We start from the raw sequence: 9,760 nt of genomic DNA, 5'->3' as shown, positions 1-9,760 counted from the left end.
CACTTGGGCATTGGTCTTTGGTACCATCCAAGTTATTTCTCATATCAATCGGGCTCACAGATTTCAATCTGTTCGATTGCAGACTGTATTGATAAATTGAGATATAACTCTTTGGTATATTTCTTGATTGAGATCTTTTTATAAGCTGGTGGTCTCGAAATTATATTGGAGTTAGTCCATATAGATTTCCGAACGAATTATCGAGTGTGGTTGTTATACCCCCTCTTTTTCAGACATGAGTAGAAATTAGAGTTGTTACTTGAAGTGATTGCATTTTATTTTCGGTGCCTTAAATGTGTCATCGAGATTGAAGGAACTTATATACTAGTAGATAAGATGTCTTTCCGACTGATTAGAGTCCGGTATTCAGCTGGTGATGTGGGGTTCGATGAATGTTTTCTTCTGGTGAGTCTCATAATTCTTATCGGTTGTTTCAGGATTTTAGAGATGATATGTGTCGTAGCACGTCAAAATTTATATTACTTTCTCATCATTCAAGAGATACTATGAAGCAAGACACAGAGAGGTATGAGGTCGTTATATTATTCGAATTCTTAACATCAAACAACGGGGGATTTTGTATTTCCCCTCAAAATAAATAGATATTTTGCATTACCCCTTTATAAATTACTAATACGTAAAACACCCTTTTGTTATAACTGTACCGAATACCCTGTTAATTTAGCAAGTGCGCTGCACATATGCGTAAAGTTAAAATAAAAATAAAAACATTATCTTTGAAACTCCATAGATGCCCTTCAACATAAAAGACATCATCTTCTTCACTTCCAATCGACAGAGGTTGTAGACTAAAAACACAAAATTGGGCGATATTTTGAAATGTATTGATTTCCAAAAAAAAATTAAATGGGTATGCAATAGAAGATCTTCGAAGTTCAATTTTGTACTGAGATCCGAAATCGGATTACAAATTAAAGAGGAAAATTACAATCCATTGAAGACAAACCCTAGTTTTTGGGTAGTGGTACGGAAATCATGGATACGAATAGCGTTGAGGGAGTCTGGCTCTGATACCATGTTAGAATCCACGTGCCTAACCTCGAAAACCGGCTTACAAAGTTAGGATTACCCAAGGCTTATTAAACATGCAACCTAGGTTGTCCTAGGCGATGTGGTATTATTTAACAAAGAACAACCAGAGACAAGCATCAGAAGAAAATTAAAATAGCACCCAGAATTAAAATCCTCTTTACCGTTGGAGTTACGGGTAAGTTTAATTCCCAAGAAAAAAAACTACTGTCGAGTGGAGATTCAAACTATCATCCTTATGATTTCAGGAAGTACCATGTGTGAAGTTAGCTTGGAGATCTCAATAGTGGAATTGATGCACCAAACAACCCATATCTTTTATGGTTTGTATTGTAATCTCTTGGATCCTACTTTGAACCACGTACACTGGTCGTTAATGATGAGATTGGTGCATAAAATTGAGTCGAATTTGATTACCCCCATCGATTTTGGTATTGATTAGGGAAACTTAGGCGCATGATCAAAAAAAATAATATTCTCATTGTCAGACGCACAATTAATTTTAGGTATCGTGACATCCATAATTATTTCCGTGACACTCATAATTATATGAAATCATTAAAAATGTCTGCATGATGGATTATGCATCCGTATGATGAGTTATGCATCAGGGGTATAATTGGCAACGCAACTTGGCTATAACATATCTAAAAATCCGCACCTTGGAATTTTACAAATTTTATATCGTTGGAAATCTTTTTAAGAGAGCTAGGCAACGAGTACAAACAAGAATATCAAATTTTTGTTTTCACGAAAAAAATCGGAGGTGATCATCATTTTAGGAAATTTTTTCAAAAACTTGATACGTAACTATTATGCAGCCACCAAAAAAGATGCATAACACATTCTGCAGACACATAACGAATTATGCAACCATTTTCTCCACTGCATAACAAACTATGCATTTGGATAACAAAGTTATGCATCTATAACAAGTTATGTAACCATTGTTTTGGTAGATTTTAGTGCCTACATAAAAAAGATTGATGCATAATGCACTATGCATCCATATTTACGGATGCATATCAGGTTATGCATCTATTTTCTCGATGCATAAAAGATAGTGCAACAATTTTATCGATGCATTATGCAGTCATATTTTCGGATGCATAACAGGTTCTGCATCCATTTTCACGACTGCATAACATGTTACGTAGATATTATTGTAGGTGCATGACAAGTTATGCAGCCTTATTTTTTTGTTGGTCCCAATACTAACAAAAAAGTAGATGCATAACGTGTTATGCAACCATTCTCTGGACTGCATAACTTGTCATACACCAATAATAGCTGCATAACGTGTTATGCAACCATTTTCGGGACTGCATAACAAGTTATACAACAATTTTTGTAGAATTATAACAGGTTATGCAATCATTTTCATTGCTATATAGCAGGTTATACGACCATTTTTATAGGTGCATAATCCACCACTGGAAGCAAATATATTTAGAAGAATCCTTCAATCATAAAAAAATGATAAGTATTATATGAATTATTGGAAAATACACGAGCTTTATCATTTTTTTAAGAGATTCATGAAAATCACACAAAAGAAATAAAAATTGGAATTTGATACTAAACTTGATGACCAGGTGAATTGACCATAATACTACCCTCGTATTTGTAAAGAGTAAACAAGAAGCACAATGTGCGTTATGTGATGTTGCCAGTCCCACCACCACTACTGACTGAATATACCTCTTCAAGTCCATAACAAAACTTTATACTCCAGTACTTCCATTGGTACCCCAGGCCTCAACCCCAACCCCATCTGGTTATCACCTTCCATATTCTTTTTTGGTTTAAAATCACACAAAACGTACGTTGGATCTGTCGACTGTAACAGAGACATCATATATAGGAAAAGGTGCAACAAAACTTAAATTTGTAAGGAAAGTTAAAAAAAAGGTACAGATAGTCAAAAAATTTAGACAGTATATGAGCGTGATTCTGCTCTTTTAATTATATGAATTGCAGATGCGTACCAGAGACACCGACGGTGCAGTAAACAAGAACAAAGATCATGCCACCAACAGCCCATGCGATACCAAGGACGCCAACGCCAACACCACCACAATCATCACCGCCAGCAATTTGGCTTTTGTAACCGATAATAGTGGAAACTATAATGTAAAGAAACAAAAGAGTAGAAACAAATTTAGCAATTATAGCTCTGTAAGATGACCATTTCGTTAATTCTTCAACATCCAAAAATGGTTCCCGTGGTGGACTGTGATAATCTTTTGTTGCATACCCTGCCTTTTGACTTTGTTCTATATCTGTCCCCGTATTCTCTGGCTAATTAAGATGGAGAAATTCACTAGAGAGAAAATAGACGTGGCTTAGGTTTGTTTTCTACGCTCTGTTTGATGAGATTAATTTATAATGAGGAAGAGTAAAATAATGAAAACCAACTCCTAGCTACAGTTTAGAAGAAAGTCCAGGACATATCCCTAAACCTGAGTGGTAGAAATGAAAACCCATTTCCTTTCAGCTAGAATGATAAGAAATATGGGTAAGTCTCCTTTCCACCTCTTTTATGCTTTGCCTGAAAGTTCTATGAAGAAGATGAAGAACACAATATGTCAGACATGAACAGATCTAACGAAAAATCAAAATCGAACCAGATGGAACAAAAAATCAGAAGCCAACCTGGAACTCATCTGGAAATAGCATAGCTCCTTCCACTGTGAATATCTCGGATAATCTTCAAAACTCTAAGAAAATCAACAAAAAGAAAAACAGATGAAAGTAATCTAAAATCTAAAATCAAAGTCGGACATAAAGAAAAAATATTAGAGTGATGTTCTGAAACTACAAAACACAGAGTAATTTCCCTTGCATCAGCCGGTTCTGATTTGAGAATAAAATCCCCTTGCATCATTCGTCTTCAATTCCGTCTCCAATTATTTTCCTTTGAGATGCAAATAGTGGTGACGATGACAACGATGAAAATGGAGATCTTTGTGTGTCTATTCTGCGAGAGAAGATCGAAGAACAATGGCTTTTTAGTTTTGAAGGAAATTTTCGCCTTAAGTTAGTTTGGAAAGAAGAAAAACGAAAGTGAAAACTACTATGAGACCCATTCTTCCTGATTTTTCCACTGAGAAACCCACCGTCCGAAAAGTTAACAAGCGCGCCCATTTATCTACAAAAAATTATCAGGAGACCCATAATTTTCACAATTTAGTTTTGTCGTGAGATTTCTTCGTTTTAGGGACAAAGTGCCATTTCCTTCGAGGAAAGAGATGAGACCTTTAGAAACAGAGACGGAGAGAAGCTAGAAGAGAAGAAAAACAAGTTCTCTCCAAGCGCAATTGAGATTCTCTCCAAGTTCCATCCGTTTCAACTCTTGATTCTTATCAATTTTTCTATTTTTCTTTCCGTTCGATTGCGACTTTTTTGGTTTTAGGTTTTAGTTTGAATCAGGATATTCGATTTTAGGTTTTAGACCTCAATCGTGAATTGGAGAAATTTTGAAGAAGCTAGCAGCAGCAAAGGAATTGACCATATACTCTTCTTGTATTGGTGAGTAAGGATTTTTCTACCATATAATCATCCTCTTTGAACTTGCCAACACAATATTTGAAAACTTACTAAATATTGAATTTCTCTGTACTGTACTGTACTTTTAAATTAGCTAGTGTGGAAAGCAGCTAATGCTATCCTCCCAAACATTTTGAGGGTAGCAACCGTAATCCCTTATATAAATATTATGTGTACTCTTTGCAACGATGGTGAGGAATCTCTAACACATCTTTTTATGACTTGCAATTTTACAAACACAAGTTTGGTTGTACTTGAATTTTAGTATGGATTATGTGGTCGAAAATAGTACCACTTTTCACGATTGGTTAAATTCTTGGTTCACTAATACTAACGGAAATGGATTTGTGATGCAGTGGCCTGAGTTTTGTAGCATTATTACGTGGCACGTTTGGAAATCCAGATGTGATTGAGTTTTTAGAAAAGAGAAACAGAACAGTGCGGCGACGACAAATAAGATAGTTAAATATATAAATAGCTTATCTACTATAACATCCCCAAGCTATAATATCTTTCAAAATTTATACTACAACCCTATGAAAGATGACTTCCTGAACATTTGTACAACTAAAAACATAAATATAGAATCGAAAAGTAATTACAAATTCAGTATAGCCTTATATATGATGAATCCTATATCCTCTTGTGGCATTGGTATAACACTTACAGATTTTGCAGGTTATACTATTGAAGTCAGGGGAGCGACCTGCAATTGCAATACTAGAGAGGAATTAGAAAGAAGAGGAGCAAAATTACCTTTCCACTGGGCAACATAATGGAGTGGTCATGAGGTGGCTTTCCAAAGTGATTTCATGCCTATTTTGATGCTGCTTAAAGGAATGTACATTGAAGCTAGGAAACTTAGATATTCTATTAGCAATGAATTTCAAAGAAACAATATGGAAGTCATCAATTTTAAAATTTCTGAACTTATGTTATCCACTAGATTTAATGTAATGTGGGAAGCTAATACAACAACATATTGTAAAATTTTCAATCTTCAAAACAGATGGATAGGAGAGGATTTAGGACATCTTTTAAACTTCTTTAATTCCCAGTATTTCAATGAGAATATATCATGGTCGAATCCTATTCCGGCCATGACTCGAATCTTGAATGTGTAATGTTAGAGGGTATCTTCCTCTTATTTTATGAAAGAAAAAAAATCACACTTACATTAAGTTATTAATGTATATGCTTTCCTATGAATTTTTTTTCAAGAGAACAACCTAACGTATAAAAGCACTAATCAAGTTCACTTCCCAAAACGCATTAGGATTCATGAAATTAAGCTAACCAACGCAACCGAACGTGGAAAGCGCACTAATCCGATTTGACAAAGGTCATGGTTCACATATGATTACAAGGATATATCACTACAAGCTATAACCATATTAATGCTACTTGCATCAGGAATTTATCCCTTTTGCGTATAATAACCCCAAATATATCTGTAAATATGAATACGAGTTCAATCAATTTGCAACTTGACTATACTAACACTGTAATCACGTTGTAATACATTCAATCATACAACTATATCTCTAGAAAATCATGAACGATAAAATTGAGAGAAAACTAATTCATTAAATCAAAACCATGTTTTGTGAAATCAGACTAATCTTTAACCAATAATAAGAAAACTAGCTACAAATGTTTTTGGAAATCATAGCAAAAAGAAAAGAAGAAAACATGTTGTGTGTGTGTGTTTCTCCCTAGGGGAGAGGTGGATCGATCCCCAATATCGTTCTCCTGCAAAATGATCATTATGCCATTTTTTGCCTATTTCTTATCCTTTTGTGCCATATGACTCCAAAACACCTATAAAACTCAAAAAAAAATCACGAAATTCACAAGAAAAATAGCAAAGATAACATAATCAATGGATAACAATCATGGTATTTTAGATACCTATCAAGGGAAAAGTTTTATTTCTACACTGTCCATTTCTTACTCCCATGTCCTATGTAAGCCTTATTGTTCGAGAGGGCAGGTGGTTTGATTTCCCAAACAATGGGAGACTATATCCAGTAACCATCCTACGAAAGACTGGTGGAAATTCAGGTTGTTCTCAATGTACTTTACACTCATTATAGGTTGATGATGGTAGTCTTACCGAGTCAAAATTTGTTTTCGACATGTTTCTGGAGTGTGGGCAATGTGAGTAACTTTGTTGGCACCAGAGATGGCGTTTCTGGTGATAGAATTATTTTACGTCCTTTATGGGATTTGTGGTACTCACCAACGAGAAATTTTAGCTGGACAGAGTTCCTTGGAAGGTAAGTGGACCTGATTGAGAAACATATTATATCTCTTGGAGTGGAGGTTGCTGGTATTCTGTTGGAGCTGAAGCAAACCCTCAACTGTCTCGCATATTCTGTACCATTTCAAAGTTGAAACCTAGCGTAAATTCAAGTAAATCGTCATAAAGCAATACAAGTTGCCATAATGATGAAAAAGCGGGGGTCTAACAAAACCACCCAATATTTCGCTTAACAATATGTATAGACAAACTCGAATATACTTTTAAGAGAATCAATAAGACTCAATCAATTAAAAGTATACCAACAAGTTTATATCTCTCTTTTTGATTTGATTTACTCAAGAAAGAAATGCGAGTTCTAATCAAATACAAGGAATAACTTGGATGGTACCAAAGACCAATATCCATAGATCAACCAATATCAATCAACAACCAAAGGTTAGATTTCCAATAGATTGATTCAAACACAAAACCTGTATTATTTCAATTATAAAGATAAATAATATAATGCGGAAAATGAAATAACACAGACACCAGAAATTTTGTTAACGAGGAAACCGCAAATGCAGAAAAACCCCGGGACCTAGTCCAGATTGAACACACACTGTATTAAGCCGCTACAGACACTAGCCTACTCAAAGCTAACTTCGGACTGGACTGTAGTTGAACCCCAATCAATCTCCCACTGATCCAAGGTACAATTATGCTCCTACGCCTCTGATCCCAGCAGGATACTACGCACTTGATTCCCTTAGCTGATCTCACCCACAACTAAGAGTTGCTACGACCCAAAATCGCAGGCTTTGACAATAAACAAATTTGTTTCACACATACAAGTCTATCAAAGGATCAATCTGTATTCCACAGAAAAACCCTAAAGTTTGTGTTCCGTCTTTTGATAATAATAAAGGTGAACATGAACCAATTGATAATCCGGTCTTATATTCCCGAAAAACAGCCTAGATAAATCAATCACCTCACAACAATCTTAATCGTATGGTAGCGAAACAAGATGTTGTAGAGTCACAAACAATGAGACGAAGATGTTTGTGACTACTTTTTATATCTTGCCTATCGGAGATATCAATCTCAAGCCAATCAATCTGATTATACTCGTACGACATAAGATGCGAGATCAGATCACACAACTACGATAAATGTAGTATCGGTCTGGCTTCACAATCTCAATGAAGTCTTTAAGTTGTTAACCTGGTTTTAGAAGAAGAAAACCAAAGGTTAAAGGAGAATCTACTCTAGTATGCAAACTAGTATCACACGCAAGGTGTGGGGATTAGTTTTGCACAATACTAGATTCTCCTTTATATAGTGTTTCAAATCAGGGTTTTGCCTTGGTCACAAATCAAACAATATCCACCGTTAGATGAAAACCTGATTTAGATTCAAGCTAATATTTCTCAACCGTTAGATCGAAAACTTAGCTTGTTACACACACTTGACAATGCACACTTCTAGGTTTTTTAACCGTACCCAAACGTATGCATTTGTTGGTTCAATAATAGTTAACCAAAAGGTTAGCCATATGAGCATTTCATACCAACCATGTTCTTCTTCACCATAATTAGTTCAAATGACTTCAAATGAACTAGTTAGAGAGTTGTTCAATTGCAAGGAAATCTTATGTACTACACAAGACACAATTGAAGCAAAGATGATTTGATTCACTTGAATCGGTTCATGAACTTTTATAGCCACGGTTTGCAAACTGTATTCCTTAGTCTTTTTAAGTTTAAGTTCAGAAATCATCTTCAGATATATAACCTTCTTAAGTTCACAGACTAGGTTCGAGGACTTAAACAACCAGGCATGGTTTACAAACTCCAGCAGAAAATCTCGAAAAAAGACCTTCCGCCGGTTCGCGGCCTGGGTTCGCCGACGCAGCTAGTTCGTCAAATCCAGCAGAATTTCTCGGGATGAGAAGTTTGGCAGTTCGCGGACTTGGCAAAGCCATTCTTCCGGTTTCTCTTGATCAACAAAGTTTGCAAACTTTGGTTCAAGGAATATGACTTATACATACATATTTTTCCACAACAATGCTTATGTCCATCATTTTTTATGTAATATAAACTCTCATTTCAATCATTGAAACATTCTTAGAGGACGTTATATAGTTTTTACACCATTTCTCGTCAAAGAAATTTTCAAAGTGATTGAAACAAATCATGACTTTCGTCACTAGGTAAAGATAAACTTGATCGAAGCGAAAAGATTACCAACACATATTTCGAGATATAGATAGGCGAGGTATACTCGGCTCGAAATACAAAGTGTGTATAATCCAAGTCTATATATATAGCATACGACTTCTTGTCTCAAAGAGTAGGAGATAGAGTAGATAGACTTTTGAGTGATAGATAAGTTCAAGTCTTCACATACCTTTTTGTCGAGAAGTTCCACCGGTTCCTTGAGTATTTCTTCTGATTGTACGATGAATCGCCATGAAGTCCTTGAGCTCAACTACACTTTCTATCCTAGTCCGAGACTTAGCTATAATATACTAGAAATCAAGACTTATAGTTTTGATCACTAACATTGACAAACATGCTTGAGATAGAAACGCATGCGAGGTTGACCGAGCAATGCTCTAACAATCTCCCCCTTTGTCAAATTTAGCGACAAAACTATCTATACATATGGAATACAAAAAAGATAAAGAAACTTTGGTAGCTCCTATTCCACATGTCTAATCTTCAACATTCCTCGAAATCTTCGTCATTTCCAAGTACTCCAATGATCCCAAAGGTTCTAAGTTTAGCATCACCGTTGTTTAAGATCCGTATCTATAACAATGAGAGAGCATCGGTCTCGATCATTATTATACAGTGTCATAGTATTATTACACAGTGTCAAAGTCCAATTGTATCACAACTTCAACAATAA

At 35.4% G+C, this 9,760-nt stretch overlaps 1 long non-coding RNA gene across 1 annotated transcript; it reads right to left on the bottom strand.

Annotated features, from left to right (window-relative positions):
* Positions 1-2,565: 2,565 nt before the first annotated feature.
* On the bottom strand, positions 2,566-4,084 carry LOC113306897. The gene is made up of 3 exons (XR_003338885.1): positions 3,706-4,084; positions 3,039-3,610; positions 2,566-2,890 (listed from the first exon to the last, which is right to left on the bottom strand). It is a non-coding gene; the product is annotated as an uncharacterized LOC113306897 (long non-coding RNA).
* Positions 4,085-9,760: the final 5,676 nt, after the last annotated feature.

This window comes from Papaver somniferum, chromosome 8, assembly GCF_003573695.1.
Source record: "Papaver somniferum cultivar HN1 chromosome 8, ASM357369v1, whole genome shotgun sequence".
Taxonomy (NCBI): Eukaryota; Viridiplantae; Streptophyta; class Magnoliopsida; order Ranunculales; family Papaveraceae; genus Papaver; species Papaver somniferum.
Note: the sequence above shows the minus strand (reverse complement) of the source record. Positions and strands in the feature narration are given on the sequence as shown.